The sequence below is a fragment of the Myotis brandtii genome, unplaced genomic scaffold (genome assembly GCF_000412655.1).
Source record: "Myotis brandtii unplaced genomic scaffold, ASM41265v1 scaffold99, whole genome shotgun sequence".
NCBI lineage: Eukaryota > Metazoa > Chordata > Mammalia > Chiroptera > Vespertilionidae > Myotis > Myotis brandtii.
In genome coordinates, this window is record NW_005372121.1 from 821667 (window position 1) to 847778 (window position 26112).

General features: G+C 39.0%; 2 protein-coding genes across 5 annotated transcripts in view; one reads left to right on the top strand and one right to left on the bottom strand.

Annotated features, from left to right (window-relative positions):
* PDCD10 (programmed cell death 10) overlaps nt 1–5472 on the bottom strand; it is a 64298-nt gene extending 58826 nt beyond the window's left edge. The window contains exon 1 of one of the 3 annotated variants that reach the window (XM_005886541.2): nt 5353–5472. The gene's annotated coding sequence lies outside the window, so the exon portion shown is untranslated. Of the gene's footprint in view, nt 1–5298 lie in introns of all 3 variants that reach the window. The other 2 variants (XM_014533593.1, XM_014533592.1) reach the window with 2 other exon arrangements.
* A 311-nt stretch (nt 5473–5783) lies between these two features.
* The window catches only part of SERPINI1 (serpin peptidase inhibitor, clade I (neuroserpin), member 1), an 80124-nt gene continuing 59795 nt past the window's right edge, over nt 5784–26112 (top strand). The window contains exon 1 of one of the 2 annotated variants that reach the window (XM_014533591.1): nt 5784–6384. The gene's annotated coding sequence lies outside the window, so the exon portion shown is untranslated. Of the gene's footprint in view, nt 6396–26112 lie in introns of both variants that reach the window. The other variant, XM_005886542.2, reaches the window with a different exon arrangement.

Genomic DNA, 26112 nt, shown 5'->3' on the forward strand with positions numbered 1-26112 from the left:
AAATCTAACTGCCCTCTAATAGAGCTCAATCACTAACATGATTTATACCGCAATGATTAAAAATAAGGTCTCCTGAATCTACCTGGATCCACATCCTAATTCTAAGCAATTGCTGGTTGTGTGAACGTGGGCAAGTTGCTTAAGCTCTCTATGCTTTAGTTTCCTCATTTAAACTGGGGATAACAGTGCCTCTACCTCAGAGAATTGTTGAGAGGATTATGAGATCATGTAAAATGTTTAGTATGATGCCTGCCACTTAGTTACCACTCAATAAGTATTGGCCATCATATTATATCCCAACTCATTCCAAAGAAAGTTTAAGGCAGTTTCATACATAAGATACACTCAATAAATATGTGATAAATGAAATAAACTAATTTGTCATTACTATGAAATCTAGACTTAATTCTGGTAAATTTAACTCCAAGGTGCTGGCCTGAGTAAACAGTAGTGACTACCACTTAATATGTTCCATTCCTGCTACCCAATAATTCATAAGCCTGCTGTTAAAATCCCATTTTTATTTTCTCTCTTCCTTCCTTTCTTTCTTTTTTTTTTATAACAACACTTGATTCTAGGCAACTGTAGAAAGGTGAGAGTGAAACTAAATAGATCCAATTTTGGGTGGTTAAAAAAAAGGATTACCCATTACAAAAATGTAAGGGTGACCTCAAAAAATAGGATTGTGATATTACAATACACCCAAGATTCAATCAATGTAGTTAAAAGGAGAAAACTGAATTTTTTGTCTTCATACAGACAAAATAGATCACCAAGTTACATTGTTTACCTTTCTGTAAATAAATTATTTCTAATTGTTGCAATGAAGGTGCTTTCATTTTTTACACTGTATATTCCTAAAACCAAAGTCTCTGAGACTGCAACTTTTCATGACATTTCAAATGCAATAATATATACAATCAATCACACTAACTTCTAAATCACTTTTACAGTTTATATTATGGAGAACATTTATTTATCATGGCATTAACTTCAAATTCTTAGTAACATTATCTATCATTTTGACCTGAAGAAACCAACAACATGTAAGAAGTAGTACTTCAGTTTTATCCTCCACATCTTTGTTATAAGATAAAATTTTATCCAAGATTCTAATAACAGAAGGACTGACTTTTAAGAAAGTGAGTTTAGAATTTATCAAAGACTTGTATTTAATAAAAGCTGGGAGAATTATCAAATTATAAAGCCAAATATCAACATCACTTTTTTGACAATATCTTGTGGGAGAGTGAATTGGTAAACTCAGGAAAGCATATAAGACCACAGCAACTCAGAGCTTTGAATTTATTCTTTGTCCATTCCTGTTGTACTGCAAAGGATTAAAGAATTTTTCAGGACCAAAATCTAATACAAATTTATTCCTGAAATTTAGTTTACATGTTAATAAAATATGATATTTTTACTCTCATAAGTATCTAGGTTGATAGCAAATAAAATATTGCCATAAAACTTAACGAAATATGAATTTTTTCAAGAAGCCCAAAGGTACCTGTCTAAAGCAAGTAATATTAAACATAAAAGTCAAAGGAAGATACCATGGTTAAAAATCAAAATGCAACAACAAAGTAAAAAGGAAATATTTTGTTGAGGACAAAATTAGATAACTTTAGGCAAGAAGAGAATTCATTAAAAGTTAGTTTCTTCTATTTTGTTATAATGAATGTTGCTTGCAAAATACAGGACAGGATAAGGTCTCTTAAAATGCTGTTATAGAGAAAGTTTGCTGTAATAGAAAATGACTCTTGTGTCATTTGCCCATAGAAAACTATCCTGATTTTATTTGTCTTTTAAGATATATTTTTATTGATTACAGAGAGGAAGGGAGGAGAGACAGAAACACCAATGATAAGAGAGATTCACTGATCCTCTGCCTCCTTCAGACCCCACATTGGGGACCAAGCCCACAACTGGGGCCCTGTGCCCTACTGGGAACTGAACTGTGATCTCCTGCACTGGTTCTTAGGTCCATGCTCAACCACTGAGCCACACTGGCTGGGCAACTGCCCTGATTTTAGAGCCCTCCAAGAAATATCTTTCTACAATTTATATTAAACTTCTGTCAGTAACTCCTTTTTATCTGAGGGGGGGAAGCATTTCTGCTTCACTCATTTCTGCATTTCTGTCCCTAGCAGAGTGCCGGAGGCACTGTGCATGAATGCACTCATTTGTTCAATCATTTATTCATTCATTCAGCAAATATTTACCGGGCATTTACTGTATGCCAGATACTGTGTAAGAGAATTAAGGCACATGACATATGACAGGGCCCTGCTTATAGCCTAGTGAGGGATTCAGACATTTATCAAATAAATACAGAAACAGTTAAGTTCCTATTGTGATGCTGCTACAAAGGAGAAGTACAGAGGGTGGTGAAGACATCATGGGAACTTACTCTAATTTTAGGAAGGAACGGTCAAGGAGGTCAGGAAAAGTTCCCCTGACATTTAAACTGAGACTTGAAAGTTACTAGAAGTTCGCCAGCTTTGGGAAGGGGAAGAGAAGCAGACAGGCAGGGGGGAGAGAACATATACAAAGTCCCCCAAGTCAGGAAAGAGTTTATGTACCTAGTAATTGAAAGGCACAGTAAATGAGAAAGGCTGGGGATAAAGGCAGAGAGCTAGATAGGAGACAAAATATAAATTGTCAGTATAAAACAGAGTAAGAGGGTAACAGTATCTGAATATTTAAGTCACTTAAAGTCTTTTTCTCATGCAAAATAAATAATCTATGGAAACTGAGTTGAGTCTACAATATTCAAGATCTACAGAAAGAACACCTGCATAATGCCTTGGTTCCACCAGTGACCAGTTACATGTCTTTGCACTTAACCAATCTAAAACTCTTCATTCTCTTTGTAAACAGGTACTCAATATTTTAACTACTGGGAATACAATGATAACACACATATTCTTATGACCTTATATCCTTAAAGACAAAGAGAAAGATGTAATGGGAGACATTCTAAGTCCTGTAAGAGACGATGTCAAATGGCTGACACAAGGCTCCAGCAAAATCGCTATAAAAATGCAAGTGCCCACCTAAACCTGTGAACCTTAAATTATTCAATGTGCAGATATCCAAAATGACCACAGTATTCCAGTATGTGACTGAAAGATACAGAAACATTACTCCATCATGACAACATAGGTGAAGTATAAAAACTTGACCTCAGAAATGAAGAGAAGTTAGTGGTAAAACTAAACGAAGGGAAAAAATAACACACGCTGATCAAGTGCATTATATTGTTTACTTCCAAATTTTCCTGACTTTTACTTCAAAAGCTCATTCCACAACCTCATAGCTGCATGCCAAAAGGCAGAAAAACTCATCTCACACTTCTCCAACAAAAAGTAGATGCCTACATTGCCTTCCATAAAATAACATTCTTGCTTTCCTATCAATCACTCACTCATGTTCAGCGTATGGTCTACTTAAACTACAGCATCCGTCCAATTCAGCACAAAGCCAGGTAACCCCCACATAATTCTCCATTTGTTTAGCGGGTCTTCCTTCTTTCTGTACTGCATTCCTCGTGGTGCTGTGTTATCCCTGATTTTACTTCATTCTACAGTACAATACCTCTCTCCTATTTCAAATGTCATATTAATTTCCAGACCATCTTAACTTCAATCATAGGGGAACCTAATACCTCTGATTCTAGAAAATGTTTTTGCGTTTACAGTATTAATAACTGCAAAGTACATTCAAAATGCAGCATATTTCAATGTATACAACAGTAAACCAGGACTGATTACCTGCTCTCACCTGACTCTTGTTTATAAACTTACCAAGAAGAAATCCTGAAGTCAATGAACACACTCCAAATTCTATTAAAGAACTAACTACCCAATAATATTCATGAGCTTTAACTGGTCATAGAAACACCTGTACAGGGTAAGACTAGAACAAGTACAGTACTTTCTACTTAATATAAAACATAAATGTCCCATTTTTCCATTCTTTAATTTAAATTAAGAATGAGTTAAAAATTATAGATGATGCCAAGAAAAATGAAATGTGTACGAGCCTGGTATTATTTATGCAAACATCCCAGAGTCAAGAAAACAAGGGGAAAAGAAATTTTTTTAAAAAATCAACAAAAATGTGTTATTGCCTCCAAGAAATGCAATGTATCTTCTTTTCTAATAATGATCACACTAAACTCTCTTGATGCTGTATTATTTTTGAAAAGTGTAAAATAAGTTTTATGAAAGAATTTCAATCCCATTGTGGTCAGTTTTATGAAATGAGAGAAAAAAAAACAGCCCTAAGGTAGGAAGGGAAAATAATCATCTTTTAACTAAGGGGTGGGAAGTACTATTTCAACTGACTTTCCCCCATATCACTGTCTACTGTTTAAAGTAGTAGTACAGTCCATCACTTACTATATACCCCTAATAAAAGAAAAAAAATATGTAAGTTGAAACCGATTTTTTTTCCCCAAAAGGTTAGAATGTGTCCTTTTTTTTTTAATGGAGGAAATCCTCCCAAGTTCAAAAGGTCTTCACCTCACAAATGGCTTCTTAAAAATACCTAACATGCTTTCCTTTCCAACTTCCTCCACCCTCTTCAGAAAACACAACCCGCTCTCTCTCGGGGGCAGCAGCCGACCCAGAATCTGGACTACAAACTCCCATCTGTCCCCACGGGTGTGACCTTGGGCACCTCACTCTCCCCTCCGTCTTCCCATCAGCATCCCAAGGCGAATGCTCTCTGCAAGCAGTCGAGGGGCACACGCATCTCAGCAATTACACCTAAGAGGGTCAGGGCTTTCTGCTTCGGGCAGAACCACCTCCTTGGAGGGGCCACATCGTGAACCTGGAACTGAATCCCTAGATCCCTGTCCACATCTGACTCCTGCTGGTACAGCTCTCTTTCCCCAAAGGGCATAACCTGAGTCACCCCAACAACAGAGTCCTACGCGCATTTCCCTTCCTCCTCTCCTCCCTCTCCTGCTTCTACAGCGGAGAAAACACCAGCCTCGCCCCCCCACACCAAGCCACACCTGGCGAGGACCCCACCCCAGGTACATCCGCCCCCTCCCTTCTCCGGGGGCACCAGAGGCCAACCTCGCCCTTCCCCTCCGCCCCCACCCAGAGGAGACTTCCTGGAGGCGTCCGGGCCCCAGCGGGGTGAGCGGCGCTTACACACCGCTTTACGCCACTCGCGTAGGGGAGCCTCGCTGACGCCCATAGGGCCCCGTTCCCAGCCCCGTCCGCTCCGCCTGCCAGAACCAAGCCCGAGTGCCCCCGCCACGGCCCTGGGGTGACCCCAAACCTCTTAGGCTCTGCGCAGGGCTACGGGAACGGAGACGGAACAGCCGCACCTTACCGGCCACTGAGGCACTGACTTCACTTCCCACCTTCGAGCCCTCTTCAACTCCCGGATCAATTCACTCCGGCGACGCCAGAAGGACCCGAGAGGAACCAGGCGTTGTCCGGAATCCTGCCCAGCCGGAGTCGCGCAGGGGCCTATGGGGACTCGTAGTTCCACTCGCCGGCGGCGTCGGCACTTCATGCACCTGCAAGACTACACTTCCCGGCAGGCCGTGCGGTGGAGCCTAAGACGATGGGTGGGGACACTTCTAGCCAATGGTAGGAGAGTTCCCTGCCTTTGCGGGAGTTGGTGACTTGAACTGAGAGGGTGCACGGAAAGAGGAGGAAGGGCGGGGTCAGCTCTCACCTGCGCCAATCAGGGTGCCGGGTCGGCCCGCGGCTACTCACCCATTGTGGGGGCGGGCTAGCGGAACCCAGGAAGGAAGGGAAGTGGGTGGGTGGGCAGAGTTCAAAGTCGGGAACGTGGAGCTACTGAGCTGTGGACACGGGCGGAATGGACGCATGTGGGGAGTCGCCGGGGTGGAGGGACGGTACAGAGTGGGGACGGTCCCTGGCCCCGGGAGCAGCTTGCACGGAAGCGGCCGAGCCCCAGACACATCGGGCGGCCAGACCTGCGAGTCGGGGAGAGAGAGAGGTTGAGCCTGGACTCCTCGCGGAGGTGCCCTGGCGGAGCGGGGCGGGGGGTGGAGGGGGGTTAGCACCGGGTGTGAAGCTACGGAGAGACAGGAGAGAGGTCCCCAGGGAGAGGGACGCAGCCGAATAGCTGCCGAAGTGCAGGGATCGGGAGGTCCCGGACAGCATCTTCCCGCCGCCTCCAGCCGGGGCAGCTGCGGAACAGCAGGGGGAGGAGCCACGGCCGCCGAATCCGCCAACTAGAGGCGGGGAAGGCGGAGCTTGTGTCCCCGTAGCAGCCGAAGGCGCAGCCTGGACTTAGTTTTCCCGGAGAGAGGAGAGCAGGAACGCGAGAGGAGCGGAGCGGAGCGCAGTCCTCTGAGCAGCAGCTCCCGCATCCCGCCAGAGCTTGCAGGTGTGTGGGAGGTAAGCCTCAGAGTGTCTTCTGGCGCCTGCACCTTGCCCGGGAAAAAGCTTCTTCCCGTAGGAATTATATCAAGGCACGGCTGAAAAAGAGTCTGTCTGACTCGGGTTAAGAGAACTGGTGCAAACCCTTTTAGGTGAAATGTACATTTTTCGACTTTGGCGAGGGGATGGGAAGCAAAAGGTGGCTTGACTCTGGGTATAAAGGGCGTGGCTAATGTTTTTTGTTTGAGTTGTGCCATGAAAACTGTTCAGGGAGATTGCAAGATTGAGGGAAAGGATATCCTGTTCATTGAGAACAAGGTGAATGTTAGTTATCTAGATAGGTGCGTAGCTGGTAAAAAAAAAAAAAAGAAGAAAGAAAGAAAAATTGTCACCGATACAGAATTACTTCCGAACTCTTTCATTGGGAAAATAACTTTGCATTCTTCAATATCTACCCTTTACATTGTCTTATCAGATTGTCATGCCACCGACCTGTTTTCCCGGGTGGTGGTACTGCAGGTTCCTAGGATTGAAAGAGATTTGTATGAAAGAAGCAAATGCAGGCAGGAATAATCACGATGACTAAACCTATCAGAAGAACTTTTGCCAGCAATAATGTAGAAATATGTTTTAATAGATGGATACTTAGCTTTCCGTCCAGCGGCTTTAGACTGTTGGAACAAAGACCGGGACTCAGCCTACAGTAGGAACATATGATGTACTTCATGCTGCTCCTAATTCTGTCATTTGTACATAACCGGTAATATTTGTACATTACAAAAAACAAACAAAAATAAATTAAAAAGTACAAGGGAAGCTGTGAGAGGATCTTTTCTGCTTAAACAGCATGTGCTAATTGATTACCCTTCGTATGGGTTATGATGGGATCACAATTAGAACACTTGTACTAGTATCATAAAATAAGTTTATTCTTGGTATTAAACCATATATGATGTAATGTAATTAAATACCTATGGTTGAAGATATGTTTTAATAGTAGATGAAGATGAGAGATGTATCTACCTTTGTGTAACTATGACAATATTGCAGCCTTTCCTTTTTAGAAAAGTATGTAAAAAGCTATTTGCCTAGTTCTTTTCCTTTTTGTTAGAGGTTCCCCAGATCACATAGCTTTTAATCATAGTAGCATATTGCAGCACATTTTGCTCTGAAATGTTTCCATTGTGACAGTTGTATATTTCAGAGTTTTCCTGAATATTTTAATCTGGGTTTTTGTTGTTTTTTTTTTAACTCCTGATTACCTTCAATTTTCTTGTTTTTATGCTTTCTTGATTTTATTTACAAGTTTTGGATTTTATTTTTCTGTAAGGCACACAAAATTCCTTTTTGAAAAGAAATGGCTGGAAGGAATTCTATTCATAGCTTAAAGTTCATTCCTACCAATGTGCTACCATGGCAAACCTAAGTGACTTATCACTGTATTTACTCCTCCCCTCCAGTACCCGCTTCCACACTCTCACACACCAGGGAAATATAGAGGCTGACAGGTCTTGGAAAATCAGCTGCCTTTAGATTGTCCCCAGGCAGATCAGGTAGGTATTAGAAGCAGCTGAGGGTTCAAAAGAAAAAGCAACAGTAGCCACTAAACTTAGCAGCCATGCTAAGGGTCCGATTTAATCTTTGCTACATCATGGGAGAGTCTATTAATCCACATAGCTGATATGACCCTGTGAAAATGACTTTAGGTGCCTGGGAGGTGGGGGGAGAGGGGAATGGATGCTAGGGTATAGTGGGGCTTGGAAAATATTGTTTGCCCTTGTTATTTGTGATTATGTGGATTGTCCTGAGTCAGTCGTGGATTCTCTCTCAGACTCTGCTAGTGATTCATTCTGTTAAATTGAACACTTGCTGTCAATGGTTTATTTTCCTCGTGTAATAATAATTAATAACAATACTGGCAATGAAGTTCTTTCAGAGCCTTTATTAAAGATATTTTTGGAAGAGTTTGGTTGGAGATCAGTTAATAACCAAGTAAATGGGAAAGAAAATAAATATCAAACTGTTGAAATTCAGATGTACTTTGAATCACAACTATGCATATGTCTTCTACTCTGAGCTATAATGAAGGATAGCATATCATTAGGAAGGAATGAGTTTGTGATATTAAAGCACTGGATTTTTCACCTGTTTCCAAGATGAATTCTTTTTATTATGTCAATGAATGAGATTGGGTTCCTGTATCACTTGGGAGAAAGAAGATCATGTTTTTATAAGGGAGGATATCATTAGCAATATATGGTACTTGGGTAGTATATCTTGAACTCTTGACATATTTTAAATTGATGTTCATATTAAATCTCAGATAATCTGAAGACATTGATTGTATGTTACTGGTGTTGAGACGGTTTAGTACAAGGCAGTTCAGAATGTATGTAAAGCACTACCTAGGTTAAAAGCATATTACTGTATTTATTGTGTTCTTGATTTTTATTATTTGTGTATGGCTATCAGTGAATATATGATATGATGAGAAAGAAAAACAATGGAGTGCAGAATGTCTCTCTTGAATGGAAGATGCTCTGGAGATTAATGTTCTTTAGCCAGACTTGGTTACAAAATATATTTTGGACTATTTTTTAATTTAAAATTATAACTAAGCCTATTGAGTAGCATGGATTTCTCTTTCTAGCAGGAGGACTCACTGATGACTTAAAGGTTCAAGATCAAATGATTTTGGTGCAGTGGAGTAGGTAGGGTTAGGGGCTTTACCAAGTGGGAATAGATATGAAGAAAACTGAGAAATATACCTTTAGCAAGAACAAAGAGATTTGATTTTTTTTAAATTAAATGCCTATAAGTGATTCCATGGCCTCCCACCCAATCATTAATCTTTAGAGGCTTATATCCATAGTGGGATATAGTACTTTCCTACATTGCCATTTTAATTGGAGTCAGACTGACATTAATTCATTAGATTTTTAATAATAATGGGTTATTAAAGGAAAGCAGAAAGATCATGCATGTATAGTCACTTCTAAGTGAAACTTATTATTATCTGGATATAATATTAAAAAGAAGTAAAAACCTAAAATGATGTTTTGCCCCGTAATAACAGAGGTACTTAAACCAGACACTGAAGATGTACAAGAGTCACACACACACCAGTCCCCTTTTAAACCAAACTCCTAAGGTTAAGAACTGCTTTGGGGATCAGGATTAATTATTATACAAAGATAAAGATATGTCATTCTGTTTTTAATCTTACCTCTTGTTTTTAGAATTTAGTTTTTTAAAGTTTGGTGAGTGTGTTTTAAGTAACTATATTATTAGCTCCTGTAGAATACACACTTTTTTAAAAAATAGATTTTTATTGACTTCAGAGAGGAAGGAAGAGGGAGAGAGATAGAAACACCAGTGATGAGAAAGAATCATTGATTGGCTGCCTCCTGCACGCCCCCTACTGGGGATGGAGCCTGCAGCCTGGGCATGTGCCCTTGAATAGAATCAAACCAGGGACCCTTCAGTCCACAGGCCGATGCTCTATCCCCTGAGCCAAACCAGCTAGGGCTGGACTATACACTTTTTTCTATCTTTTGCTGGTTCTGAGTGCTGCATATCATGCTTAGCATAAAGAAATAGCCCTAACCTTGGCTGGTGTAGCTCACTTGGTTGGGGCATTGTCCAATGCACTGGAGGGTCACCGGTTCTATTCCAGGTCAGGATACATACCCAGGTTGCAGGTTCAGTCCCCTGTCAGGGCTCTTATGGGAGGCAATAGATTGATGTTTCTCTCTCTCGTTCTCCCGTTCTCTCTCTCTCTCTCTCTCTCTCTCTCTCTCTCTCTCAAATAAATAAATAAATAAAAGCCCTAGAACCACCTACTAAATTAGAACCATTGACCAATACTTGAAAAAAAACACGTTATTGAATTTATTGGTTAATAAAATTATATAGGTTTCTGGTGTATAATTCTGTGAATATATCATCTGTATATTGTATTGTGTTCAACACCCAAAGTCAAGTCTCCTTCCATGACCATTTATCCTCCCTTTACCCTCTTCCCTTTTTCCACCCCCTTCCCTCTGGTAATCCCATACTGTTGTCTGTGTCTGTGAGTTTATTTGTTTGCTTAATCCTTCACTTTTTTCCACCCAGCCCCCCAAACTCCCTCCCCTCTGACAGCTGTTAGTCTGTTCTCTGTACCTATGAGTCTGTCTCTATTGTGCTTGTTAGTTCATTTTTTTCATTAGATTCCACATATCAGTTTAATCAAATGGTACATGTCTTTCTCTAGTTGGCTTATTTCACTTAGCATAATACTCTCCAGGTCTATCTATGCTGTTGCAAAATGTAAGATTTCCTTCCTTTTTTACAGCTGAGTAGTATTCCATTGTATAAATGTACCACAGCTTTTTTATAACTCATCTACTGATGGGCACTTGGGCTGCTTCCAAATCTTGGCTATTGTAAATAGCGTGCAATGAACATAGGGGTGCATATACTCTTTCGAATTACTGTTTCAGATTTCTTCAGATATATTCCCAGAAGTGGAATCCTGGGTCATAAGGCATTTCCATTTTTCATTTTTTGAGAAAAGTCCATACTGTTTTCCGTAGTGACTGCACCAGTCTGCATTCCCACCAACAGTGCACGAGGGCTCCCTTTCTTCCACATCTTCGTCAGCACCTGTTGGTTGATTTATTAATGACAGTCATTCTGACAGGTGTGAGGTGATATCTCATTGTGGTTTTCATTTGCATTTGTCTGATGATTAGTAACATTGAGCATCTTTTCATATGTCTATTGGCCATCTATATGTCCTCTTTGGAGAAGTGTCTATTCAGGTCCTTTGCCCATTTGTTTAAGTGGATTGTATTCACTGAGATGTCTTGCACTTTGATAGACAAGAGTCAATTGTCTATCAAAGAAAAATTACTATTATTCTATTATTCTACCTCACAGAATAATTACTATTAATTAAGCCTACTGAGGATGTCTTTGTGCTGGTTAGCCTTTGCAAAAGTGTCAGTTAAGCCCAATTTGATTCAGACTGTGTGGGCTGCAAAAGGACTTATCTACAACTTTGTGTGCCAGTGTTTCTAAATTTGTCCCAAGGGTAGGGGATGTGAGTGAGTGGAAGCGGCTCTCCCACAGGTGGCACCAGAAGTCTTTTTACAACCAAGGAAGCCTCTGTATGGCTCACCACCATGTTACCTCCCATAAAGTACCTTCGATATTTCATTCTATAAAACCTGAATTGGCCCACCCATTTTTCTAATCATTCCTTCTATTAAAAAAAAAAAAGCAACAAGAAGAAAAGTCAGACTGATTGCGTTGACATGCATGTGGAGTTGGGCACTTATTGTTCTGTGCATTTGGACCTTGCAGAAACGGATTAATCTGATTAGTGTTAGAATTAAGAATTCCAATGTGTTTTTTCTTTTCATTATTATAAGACCTGGAGAAGTCTAGTTAATTGTAAATAGTTCTTTAGTAGTAAATTTAATACTGCAGATATTTAACTGTCCTTTGTGTTTTAACGATTCCTAGCATATTGATATATACAAACTGGCTTAGAACTAATGATTGATTAATCTTCCTTCATCATGTTCCTTCCGCATTATTCTTAATGCTTAGCATTGTGCCTTGTGCAGAGTTAGCTGAGTTCATAACTGTCTTTACCAGATGCAGAGGATCTTCAGAACTAAGACAGTTTCATTTACCTTTGCATTTATTTTGAGAGACTTAGGCATAGTTTGTACTCCGTAACAATTTGTTTAAATACTTGACAACCACTAATGAAGTATCACTTTATATTTTTCACAGTCAAGTACAACTAGAAAAGTGATTTTTCTTAGACATCTGTTTTAGCACCAAATTCTGCCCTCTGCCCACAATAATTGCTTATATAGAACTAAATAGAAGTATTGCTGTATTTTGTTGGATTTCTGAATGAATAGAGCAAGTATTGCTATTAACTGCAACCTTGCATATATGTGTGTGTGTGTGTGTGTGTGTGTGTGTGTGTGTGTGTGTACTTTAGATATAAACTTATTAATTGGACGTTATTTGGAATTTATGTGGATTCTCCTTGCCTCTAGAACAGTGCTGACTCAAAGATGTGCTTTTAGGTGACACTCCCCAACACACACATTTTAAGACTTTTTTTCTTCGTCTTGGCACAGAAATAAAGAAAAATAGATAATTGTAATATGAGGCTTTAGCTTAACTAAAATTCAACTGGTCTTACATGTTCTATTTTTAATGAAATGGTTGCATTGGGAGGCCTTATTCAGGCTTATTATACCTAAATTATACAGGTTTTTGTCATCTTTGATCCAGCATGGGAAGGAATGAGCTCTGAGATTTGGCACTAACAGGACTCACTGCTGGCGGTCTGTGCAGCATGGCTGCTGAAGTGTGTGCATGGTACCTCACATTCCAGCCACTGCTTCAAGGCCCCCTTCTGGTTCAGCGTAGGAAAGGAATCTTCTGAGCTGCATGCAGCTCATAATTTAGTGTGGGAAGGCAGGCAGATGGAATTTACTTTGATTTAATAACCTCATTTTCCTAAGTGTATTGTTTTTCCCAGATATAGCTCAGACCATAGTTCTCAGTAACAGTAACTCAGGTGTCACAAAGTGATCTCCATAGCACAATTCAATGATTACCTATCAACTTTATAGTCCCCTTCCCCTCCCCACTCCCCACCATTTTGGCTTCTTTTGAATAGACTCAGAAGAGCTCACGGGCATACTTTTGATATTTTGCCTCACACTGGATTGCTTCTGCCATTTTTTGATAACTTTTGTTTTGAAAAACTAGTTTTATGTGAGGTCTTTTAACTCTGTGTAACTTGAAGAGTTAATTTTATTGTTTTTCTGCTGTATGCTATAGATGCTGTATTATGATGAATAATTTGGGGCACTCACTTGAATTAAATCAGTTATTGGAGCATTTAATTGTTGTGTACTTCACAGAGCAATTTAAAATCATTGAAGCAATTAATGTTTTTTAAATACATTCAGCCTTCCAGTTAAAAGCCTCTACAAAGTATCCTAATTGCTTACAGATATTAAATCACTTTCTCTATGTTCAAAGCAGGTTAAATTGTATTTATATCATTCATTTGACATCTAATACTGGATGAAATTTGTACAATACCAGCATTCTCACAGCTATGTAACAGTGGTATAATGAATTGTTTTTGCTAAATCAGGAAACCTTAACTATGTATTATGAGGGTTTGAGCACAAGGTACATTAACTAAATCTAAGACAGAAAGGCATTTTTTCTGTATTTCAAAGTTTCTGATATGTTCTTTTAAAAATAGAATACTAATTATTTAAAATTATAAAGGCCTAATAATAACTGTTCACATTTTTTAAAAATGTTTTATTGATTTCAGAGAGGAAGAGAGAGGGAGAGAGAGATAGAAACATTGACAAGAGAGAAACATCGATTGGCTGCCCTCTGCATGTCCCCTATTGGGGATCAAGCCCACAACCCTGACATGTGCCCTGACCAGGAATTGAACCAGCAACCTCTACTTCTACTTCCCAAAGCCTTCCCTGATGACATATATAGCAATTTCTTCTGCCTCCGGACTTCTACCAGACTAATAGTTGCAATATCAAAGTCCTAAAATACACACCCTTGTTTTAGCACCATATTCTACCTTGATGCATGGGACAACGCTCAACCACTGAGCCACACCAGCTGGGCACTATTCATGTTTTTAATTTAATATCAGATTTAGCTAATAATTGGTAATATAAAATTAAACAGTTTGAAAGAGAAAGAAATCTTTTTATCCAAGATTACCTTAAAGCAAATTTTTATATACATTATGTGGCTCAAAAGTAATTGATATTCCAGTTCAGAGCAGAATAATGAGAAATGGGTGTACCTATTGAGCCTTTCTCTTTTAATCAGGAAATAAAAAGCTTTCCCAATGACCTCCAGCAAATGACCACTGTTGAACAACTGGCCCATGGCATGTGGCTGTCCCTAGCTTCAAGGGATGTTGAGATATTAAGGATTTTTGGCCTTTGTGGTGGGTAAAAGAAGAGAGTAGTGGTTTGAGAATGTTTTTTGAGTAACCAGTCAACAGTTTCAGCTTTACTTTAATCATTAAAACCCTGTTAACTTTAAATTATATTCCTTCTCATTCTGTCACTGACTCAGAGCCTCCAGTTTATTTGTTTTATCTCCAGATTAGAAAACCCCAATCTTCTTACACCAAGTTTTCACTTCTGTGACTACCAAGTTTTAAGTTTCTAGGAAAAGGCATTCCTCAGAGAATCGGTATCTCTGGTTAAAAGGTTATCTGGCCCATACCACATTAAATATTTGTCCTGTATTTCCATATTCAGTAACTCTTGAAAGGATGATTTTATCATAAATCTGCTTTAAACCTCCAAATGGACTGCATTTGAGATTATGGGTATAAGGCAAATGAAAGAACAATTGAATATTAGGATTCTTTTTAAGAAAATTTATCTCCCCCCCAAAAAAAAACAAACAAACAAACACCACAAAATAAGCCATCATTTCATAGAGAGGAATTCACTCTAAAAATGTTTAATCCTGGCAAATGGTGTTATAACTCATTTCTAAAATGTAAAAAATATTATTGACATCTGTACAGTGATCATTACCTAAATTATGACTCATTCTTATAATGACACATCTTGGACTTACGTTTATAATAAGATATAATTCCTTGAAATAGGAAAGTCTGAGGAGAAAATTGAAACTGAGAAAATAAAAATAAATGCCTATTTTTTTCTACGTTAAAAAAACTCATAATCAACGATTTTGATCTTGGCTATATTACAGTTGTCTGCATTTCCATATCAACACTTTATTGTCCAATTTTTACATTGTATCATGTGATCTTAGGTGAGTGGCTTTTTTGGGACAAAACTTTCCAGATATAGTTACATATAAATTTCTAAATTACTCTTAACAGTCTGTCGCATGGGGTTGAGTGTTATGAAGAGATACAACAAAATACAGGTTGGGACAAAAGTAGGTTTATAGTTGTTCATGTGGAAAATAATACAATGATTAAGAAATAATAATACAAGAATAAACTCTTTGCTTCACATACTCATAACTAAATCTACTTTTGGTTCCTCCCAGTATATGAAATCACTTATTCCTTGGCATAATCTTCTGTCATTATAGTTAACAAAAGAAGACATTGCAAGACACATGTATATAAAAACAAGGGTTATGTACTTTGCTACTTTGGTATTGCAACAGTTACTCTGGTAGAACTCCAGAAGCAGAAGAAATTGCTATATATTGTCATCAGGGAAGGCTTTGAGAAGCAGAAGTAGAGCAGCATGGTGCCTTGGTTAAGAGCAGGGGATGGCAAGCTATAGCTTGCAGCTCCACTACCTTTTTTTGTAAGTCTAATTGTAATGGAACACAGCTATGCCCATCATTTACATATTGTTAAAATTGCTTTCTTGCTATAACAGCGGAATTGAGTCATTGTGAGAAAGACCACATGGCCCACAGCCTAAAATATTTCCTATCCGGCCCTTTTCAAAATAAATGTGTCAACCACTGGTTAAGAATGTGGGCTCTGCAATCAGACAAAACTGGGTTCAAATTTGGTTTTGCAATCCTTAAGTTGACTCAAAGGCTGTTTATGTTGATAACACTAATGTGATTTCACATAAAGTGCTTTGCACAACACCTAGCATGTGGTAGATGTTCATTAAATAGTGTTGTATTAAATTTACGATTTTATTTTATTATGACTTATTTTAAAATGAACTATAACTTATAATTCAAATGGAGATTTGAAGCTCTACATTTAGGTATTCCCTACCCCTAAAATAAATGTTTAGAAAACTGAGAAGGTTATCATTTAATCATAGGAAATTTTCAAGAGTTTCACAAAATGTTGTATAGGGACAATGACATTGATGTAATAGCCAAACAACCTAAATATATGGAAACGTAAAGCCCAGACTTTAAAATACAATCATAGGCATACCTTGTAAATATTGTGGATTTGATTCCAGACCACTACAATAAACCAAATATTGCAAATAAGCAAGTCACACAAATTTTTTAGTTTCCCAATGCATAGAAAAGTTATGTTTCCACTATACTGTAGTATGTTAACTGCAATAGCATTATGTCTTAAGAAACAATTTACACACCTCAATGAAATAGTTTTAAGTATCTATTGCTAGTAAATGCTAACCGCTGTCTAAGCCTGTTAGAAAAAATGGGACCAATAGATGCTCTACACAGGGTTTTCACAAACTTTCAATTTGTAAAAAAAAAAAGTAATACCTGTAAAGCACAATAAAGCGACAGAACAGTATATTGAATTAAGATCGAACAGTGTATTTAATATTGTAGGAGGCCATGCTGATCAATTAAAAAAGAAGTTAGGCTACTTTATTTTACCTAGAAAAAAATGATATTTAAAAGTGAATATACTAAAGAAGGAACATCACTAATCATACAAAAATAAAAGATTATTAGGGAATACTATGAACAATTATATGGTAACAAATTAGATAACCTAGATGAAATGTACAAATTTCTACAAAAACACAAACTACCAAACCACGTAAGGAGAAATAGAAAATCTAAATATAGATTTAAATTTATCTTCAACAGAATACTAGCAAATCAAATCTGGCAACAATTAAAAAATCATACAGCATGATGATGTGGTATTTATTCCAAGAATTCAAGGTTAGTTTAACATGAAATATATCAATGCAATCTACTATATCAACAGAATAAAAAACACATGATCATCTTAATAGATGCTGAAAAACATTTGACAAAATCCAACACATTTTCATGATGAAAACACTCAACAAAGTAGGAATACAAAGGAACCTCCTCAGTCTAACAAAGGACATCTACAAAAAACCCACAGCTAACATCATTTTTTATTTTATTTATTTTTTCAAATATATTGTTATTGATTTCAAAGAGGAAGGGGGAGAGAGAGAGACAGAGACATCAACGATGAGAGAGAATCATCAATCATCAATTGGCTGCCTTCTGCACACCCCATACTGGGGATCGAGCCCGCAACCCAACCTGACTGGGACTCGAACTGTGACCTGGTTCATAAGTCGACGCTCAACCACTGAACCATGCCGGCCAGGTGCTAACATCATTTTTAACGGTGAAAGACTGAATAGTTTCTCTTAAGGTCAGGAATAAGAGAAGAATACTAGTATCTTCTATTCAACATTGAACCAGAGGTTCTACCAAAGGTAGTTAGGCAAGAAAAAGATATGAAAAGCATTTCGTTTAGAAATAAAGAAATAAATCTATCTCTGCTCACAGATGAAATATCTTGTATGTACAAAATTCTATTAGAACTAATAAAAAAGTTCAAGGTTGCAAGATATAGAATCAAGATAAATCAATGAAATAAAGAATAATTCCTTTACAATAATATCAAAAAGAAGTACTTAGGAATAGATTTAACCAAGGAAGTACAAGAGTTATATACCCAAATCACAAAGTGGTGCACAGAATATCACTAAAGGAGATTAAAGATGACCCAAATAAATTGAAAGATAGCTCATGTTTGTGGATTGAAAGACAATATGTTAAGATGTCAGTATTCCCCAAATCTACAGATTTAATGCATCAAAATATCAGCTATCTCTTTCGCAAAAATTAACAAGTTGATCTTAAAACTTATGTGGAAATGCAAGGGACCTAGACTTATATGTATGTATCAGTGGAATAGAATTGAGACTTCAGAAACACCCTTACATTTATGGTCAGTTGATTTTTGACAAGAGAAAGGATAGTCTTCAGTAAATGATACTAAGTCAAATGGATATTTACATCAAAATAATGAAATTGGACCCTACCTAACTCCATATACAAAATGTAACTCAAAATGGATCACAGCCCTAACCATAAGAGCTAAAACTATGAAACTCTTAGGAGAAAACAGGCATAAATTGTTGTCTCATTAGATTAGTCTATAGCAGTGATTCTCAACCTTCCTAATGCCGAAACCCTCTAATACAGTTCCTCATGTTGTGGTGACCCCCAATTTCATTGTTACAAATTGAACATAATTAAAGCATAGTGATTAATCACAAAAGCAATATGTAATTATATATGTGTTTTCTGATGGTCTTAGGCGACCCCTGTGAAAGGGGGCGTTGGACCTCAAAGGGGTCGCAACCCACAGGTTGAGAACCGCTGGTCTATAGTTTCTTAGATATGGCACCCAAAGCCCAAGTGACAAAAGAAAGTTTAAGTAAATTAAACTTCATCAAATTGAAAAGTTGTGTGTTTTAAGGACACAATCAGGAAAGTGAAAAGACAAGTCACAGAATGGGAGAAACCATTTGCAAATGAAATATTTGGGAAGAGGCTTGTATCCAAAGGACATAAAGAGCTCTTAATTCAAAAATAAAAAGCCAGTTAAAATAGGCAAGGGATATGAATACATTTCTTTTTCCAAACAAATATACAAATGCCCAATGAGCACATGAAAAGACACACAACAACATTAATAACTAGGGAAATGCAAATCAAAATCACAATGATATACTTCTTCACATTCTTTAGATGGCTAAAATAAAATTTTAAAAAGATAGTGACAAGTATTAGAGAGGATATAGAGGAAGTTGAACCCTCATAAATTCTCAGGGGGATTGTAAAAAGGTGCTGCCACATTGAAAAACACTTGGCTAGTCCTCAAATGTTAACTATATTGTCAGCATATGACCCAGCAATTCCACTCTAGGAAGAGATCTAGCCACACTTCGTTAATGTTGTGTTTTATTTAAATTTTAAAATGAAGGGGGAAAAATCAAAAGTCTAAACAACTCCAAACAGATAAAAAAAAATAGAGAGGAAATATCAATTTGTCATCAGACTTCTCTTCTGCAGCACTTAGTGGCTGCAGGTAATGGAACAATGTATCTAGAATTGCCATGGAATAAGTTTATGGTTCAAAACTGCTTATCCAGCTCAGCTCTGATTCAGTGTGCATGAGAATAAAAGAACAATTTCCCCAGTTATACAAGGAAGACACACACCACCACCAACAGCAACAGCAACAATAAATGCATACTTAGAAGTCAAGATTGGGACTATAATGAAATATGTGACATTTAAGTAGTTTCTGCTATTTTGTTTTAAAACAATATGTTAAAAATAAGTCTTACAAAGTATGATGCCTTAGTTAGGTAGAAAAAATGTTGTGGATCAAATACTTCAAGGTCATTTCAAAACAGATGATGTGTAAGGAAGCATATTTGAATGCCTTATTTTACAATTTGTGGAGTCAGTAGATGTTGTTTTATTCTTTACATTCATAGAAAATATATATTTAAGAACAAAGGAAAATATATATTTAAAAGCAAAAGGAAAAAGAGTAAACAAGAACCATGACAAAATGCTAAACAAATTTGTTATAATTATCAATAAATTTAGTCCTTATTGAAGGTAGAAACAGCCATGCTGGGTAGAAAACAAAAGCAAACTATTTCGCTTGTTAAAGAGACTAATAAAAAAATGAAAAAAGTACAAGGGTGGCAAAGCAATAATAGACAAAATCATTCAAAAAACATAGGATGGCTGTATTTTGTAAGACAAGAATATTGAAGACAAAACCTTTAGTCAAAAAAGGTAATTTATATTGGTAAAAATGTAATAGCTACAAGCCTTTTTGCACTGGTCATTTAGAATTAAAATACATAAAACAATCTGAAAAAGAAAACATGTCTCTTGGTGTCAGAAGAACCAGAGGTGAAGACAGTGACCAAAGATGGTAGCAATGATGCTGTAGATTTGAGGAAGATTTGAGACACGGAATCAGCAGTTTTTGTTTCCTTATTCACTACAGCACAGGGGTTACAAAACAAGTCAGAAGTCAACCCGCAGGTAAGTGTGTGTATGTACTGTATTTGAAGGCTGGTTCTCCATAATTACCAACATTTTCTATCCTATATAATAAAACCCTAATATGCAAATCGACTGAATGGCGGAATGACTGGTTGCTATGATGGGCACTGCCCCCCCCCCCACCGAGAGGGAGGTGACTGGTGGCGGGGCAGTTGAGGGGGTGGGGAAGGCCAGCAGGTGGCACCAGGCCACCAGCCAAGGTGGGTGCCAGCAGGGCCAGCCTGAGGCTCAGGTAACCAGGGCTGACCGAGGCTTGCGCTGTCCGCAGTGGCAGCAGCAGAGGTGTGATGGGGCGTCGCCTTCCCCTGATCACCTGGTCACCTCCTGCCCCTGAGGGCTCCTGGACTATGAGAAGGGCAGGCCGGGCTGAGGGACCCCCTCTCCAGTGCATGAATTTTCATGCACCGGGCCTCTAGTCTATATAATAAAAGCCTAAGTGACCATTACACAGAATGACTGGAATGACCGGTCACTATGATGTGCACTGACCACCAGGGGGCAGATGCTCAATCCAGGAGTTGCCCTCTGGTGGTCACTGCGCTCCCACAGGGGAGCCGCCACTCAGCCAGAAGCTGGGCTCATGGCTGGCAAGCGCAGCTGCCACGGTGGGAGCCTCTTTCAACTCTGCAGCAGCACTACCAAGTGGAGGCAGCAGGAGCAGCAGGCTGGGATGAGCACAAGTGGCACAGCGCCCGGCCCGATTTGGGCTCCTCCCTGGCCGCCTGTCACTTGGCACACTGCTACATCCCTTGAAGGGTCCTGGACTGTGAGAGGGATGTCTGACTGCCAGCTTAGGTCCCATCCCTGTGCCATTCTCTATAGAAGGCAGTCAGTCTGAACAACTCAGTGACTCAGGGAAGTGCAGGGAACTCAGGATGAGCCTGCCTCCGCACTTGACTCACCCATTCGATGGTGTTCACAGGACAGACCGTGGTGGCCCAGCCCATGTACGTGCAGCAGCTGCTAAAGCTCAAGCAGCAGGCTGTGCAGCAGCACAATGCCATCCAGCCACAAGCTGGCAATTGGACATCCCCCAAGGGGTCCCAGACTGCAAGGGGGTGCAGGCTGGGATGAGGGATCTCCCCCCCGCCCCCTACCAGAGCATGAATTTTGTGCACTAGGCCTCTAGTTGTCTTATATTAAGATAGTTGGGGCTAAGGAAGAATAAATAAGAAAGTTGTGAATCTGAGCAATAAGAGTAGAATGAATAACTGTAGTACAAAAGGAAATGATTGTATATACTTCAAAATGGTTAAGATGGAAAAGTTTTTGTTTTCTTACTACAATAAAAAATAAGTTTGAAAACCTTAAAAAAGAGTACTAATTATAAATAAGTTGAAGCATTTAAATGTTTGTCTTAAACACATTATATTCATTCATCTGCTTCAGATTATAAAAGTAATGGCTTATTGAGACAATGATACATCACTAGTAAAAATTCTCACCCAGCTTCTAGATTAAGGAAGCCAACTTTAGTTAAAATACTGTCTCATTTCCTCTCTTTTTATTTTTGTTATTACTCTCATATCACCTTCTTTTTATGTCACCTTAATTGGAAATTTTTAGTTTTTGGTTAGACACCTGCTTCTTAACTGCCACAAAACATATTAATTATCCTTCCTGCCCTTATAAAAACATTGTGTTCTGCTAGCAGTCTAGAATGAATAATCCATCATTGGGAATTATTAACCATCTATGACAAACTAGAATTAATTGCTATCTTTATACAAGTAACGACAACCATTTGATTATAAGGCTGACAAAAGCATTAACCCACTTTTACTTTAAATATAATAGTGCACCAGCTCATATTTTAAGTTATGTTTTCTTTCTTCCCTTTAGGATAACTTGAAAATGAAAACCTTTAACAGGAAGCTTTCACTCATCAAATGGACCCAAAATTCCCACCAAAATATACCTTAGAATCCAGGAAATAAGCTTCCCATTCTAGCCAAATTTCATGCTGTAAAATTCACTTTATTTGTCCATTACCCCCGTAAGCCCTCATTCAGAGCCTGTTTACTTTTAATAAACGGTCCATTTTCCTGTTTAACAACAATTAACACTTTAACAAATTAACAATTATTTAATGGTATAAACCTCTCGATATTAATGGAGGGATGGAATGAAGAAAGCATGGATGTCTGAAGTATACATGTCTCCATACCTCAGTCAAGTCCAGTGCACACGTGCCCTGGGACGATGCTGAGTAGGCATGAGTTGGATGCGTGAAGAACAAGCTCAGAATGATGACATGGAGATGTGAGGAAGAGGATACATAGTTCCATTTCTAGTTTTCTGAAGAAAAGAAAAGTGGATTACATATTTTCTTTAAGTTTTGTGCAAATGGTGAAAGAAATTTAGGTGCTTAGGTAGTAAATTCACAGGTATTGGTAAAACACCCAGCCAGGGTGACTTATTTTCTGAGAAATTAAGAAAACCAAAGTGTTTCTATGTATAATTACACACACACACACACACACACACACACACACACATCCTATATAATAAAACCCTAATATGCTAAGTGTCTGGTTGTCCAGTCTGCCATTCAACCAATCAAAGCGTAATATGCTAATGATATGCTAAGGCTGCTCAACTGCTCACTATGACATGCACTGACCACCAGGGGGCAGACAGTCAACTGGTAGGTTAGCTTGCTACTGGGGTCCAGCAGATCGGGACTGAGTGAGACGGGCAGCACACGCCCTGGAGCCCTTCTGCGGTCCCTCCCTGGCTGGCCAACCTCCCATGTTCCTCCCTGGCCCCAATCCTGCACCAGTGGGGTCCCTCGGCCTGGTCTATGCCCTTTTGCAATCTGGGCTGAGGGACACCCCCCCCAAGTGCACTAATTTCATGCACCAGGCCTCTAGTACATATATATCCAGATATCTAAAATAATGGTTGTTGATAGTGATGTGTTTATTTTAGGGATGCACATGTGAAATGACTAGTGTCCATTATGTTGTAGGCTTTTTCTTTTTCAGGTTGAATTTAGGAAGCTCTACAAGAAGTATTATTTCGGCAGCACAGTTTAGCATGGGAAAATAAGGACAGGATTAGTGCACTTAGAAATTAATGAAATAGAAAGGTAATGTTGAGCAATGGGTTTACAGTCATATGCCTGATACTTCTTTACCTATCTGTGGAAACAGCAGGTGCAGAGAACGTGAAAGGTTCTAAGGAAATACTGGGTGTTGTCAGAGGGAAATCCAGAATACTCTACTGGTTTTTGAAACTGGTCTTTTGCTGTTACCTAAGCACTGTGCTAGTATTTTACATACATACGTTACCCTCCCCTGAGTTTTTATAATAATTCTACTAGAAGCCTGGTGCACAAAATTCATGGTGTGTGTGTGGGGGGGTGTCCTCAGCCCAGTCTGCGCCCTCTTGCAGTCCAGGACCCCTCGGGGGATGTCCGCCTGCCCATTGGGGGGATCGGGCCTAAGTCGGCAGCGGACATCCCTCTCAGAATCGGGGATCCCTCGCTCCTTACTGCCCGCCTGCTAGCTCCTTACCGCTTGGCTCGCTGCTCCTTAGCGCTGCTGCAGGCGAGGCTCCTGCCACCGCTGCTGCGCTCACCAGCTGTGAGCCTGGCTTCTGGCTGAGCAGCCGCTCTCCCTGTGGGAACGCACTGACCACCGAGGGGCAGCTCCTGCATTGAGTGTCTGCCCCTGTTGGTCAGTGCACATCACAGCAACTGGTCGTTCTGCCATAATGGTCGCTTAGGCTTTTATTATATAGATGAGATAACTACTACTTTGATCCCCATTTTATACACGAGGAAAGTGAGACATAGGAAGTTATGTGGGTTATCCAACATAGTACTAGGTTTGCATTTGTTTCCAGCCTAAACATAGCTCATTCATTACTTCAGAAGTGACCAATATATGGTCCATTCTATGGAAATTGGCAAGCTGAAATTCTCCCACCATCTCATCCCAACAGAATTGTTTTGCAGTTTTAGAAGAAAAAATGTTTTCTTTAGGTGAGGAATACCCTGTCCAGTTGCCACAGACCCCACTATTACATTGATCCAGTTCACACATTTGACATCTGAGTTTGTAATCCCAGCTTTAAATCATGAGCTCTTGGTAAATTTAAAATATGCTATTGAATTATTAACAAATTTTTGGAATATGTTTGCTAAAATGAACTAGACCCGTGATTATACAAAGTAACTCAAACTGTTTCAGAATAGTTTTTCAAAGCCAGTGTCTCCATGCTAAGATAAAACTGTAGAGCATTTAACTATGTCTATTAATGTCCTTTAAATGTTTTCTCCCTGCAGAGAGGAGTAGGGAATCAGAGATATTTAAAAAGCCAGAAAGTTGAGATGTGTGAAACTGCACATGCTTACCCTCCTCAATGTGAGGATTTACCAGGGAATAACATTGGGGTTATCGGTAGTCAGAACATGGTGATAAATTATCAATGGCATTTTCAGACTATTGGCTTAATTGCCAGAGTATAACTAGCCCGGTAAGTGGTATGCAGCACCTTTTGTTTTAATATCTTTTGCAAAAGAAGCCTCTAATGTTAGCAAAAGATTATTCCTCAAGTATGAAAGGGCAACATTTTAGAACTCTTTACTGTCCCATGATATAAATGGATTTTGTTTCAAATTGTATTTATAAGGTTGAACTTTATGAAATTTCCAACATTTGGCTACTTTTAACCTACAAAAAACAACAACAAGAACAAAAAAGAAAACTGTTAACATGGTTCAACCTCATACATCAGCTATTCCAACCTAGAATATGTTCTTCCAAGCTGGGGAAATGTTTTTCAACAGCAACTAAAGTACAGTTTTGTTTCTAAGTTAGTAATAAACATGCATTGCGTGCCTTCTTTCTGCCAGGCTCTGAGCTCACATGAATGATCATTTTCTCTTTTCATCATCCTAAGTCTTTCAAGTATTGGAATTTCCCAGAGCTTGGCCATAGACTGTCTCTTCTCCACACTCCCCAGGAAATCTCATCCTCCTGAAAGGATAGACTTAAATGTGCTGAGCACTCCCAATGGTATCTCTATCCCAGATCTATACTCTATACTCTGAACTAGCCTTGTACATCCTTAATTTCCCAAGTAGATGTCTCATAAGTATCTCAGATGTACCAATCCAAAACAAAATCCCTGATCCCCGTCTCTCACCCGTCTCTGTTCTTGGTCCATTCTTCTCTTTCTCAGGGAAGGGCACCCCCACCCAGATGGTGTCATCCTGACTCACCCTTCCTTTCTATTACCTATGTCCTGTTCAGTCTACCTCTTCAATAAGAATATCCACAACCTATTTACTCTTTTTCTGTCTCAATCGCAGCCATCTTAATCTGGCCACTATTTCCTTTCACCTAAATCAGAGGTTCTCAACCTGTGGGTCGCGACCCCTTTGGGGGTCGAATGACCCTTTCACAGGGGTCACCTAAGACCATCGGAAAACACATATATAATTACATATTGTTTTTGTGATTAATCACTATGCTTTAATTATGTTCAATTTGTAACAATGAAATTGGGGGTCAACACAACATGAGGAACTGTATTAAAGGGTAGCGGCATTAGGAAGGTTGAGAACCACTGAAATCATTGCAATCACCACTCAATTTGTCCTTAGGCTTCTACTCTAGATTCCCTATAACCCTTTCTGTAAATAGCTTGTCAAATGTTCTGCATTTAGCCCTGCCTGGTTTGACTCAATGGTTAGAGTGTCAGCCCCAGGACCTAGGGGCTCTGGGTTTGATTCCTGATAGAAGTGTGTGCAGGAGGCAACCAATCGATGTGTCTCTCTCACATCTATGTTTCTCTCTCCCTTTGTTTTGCTTTGTTATTTTTTTTTTTAAGT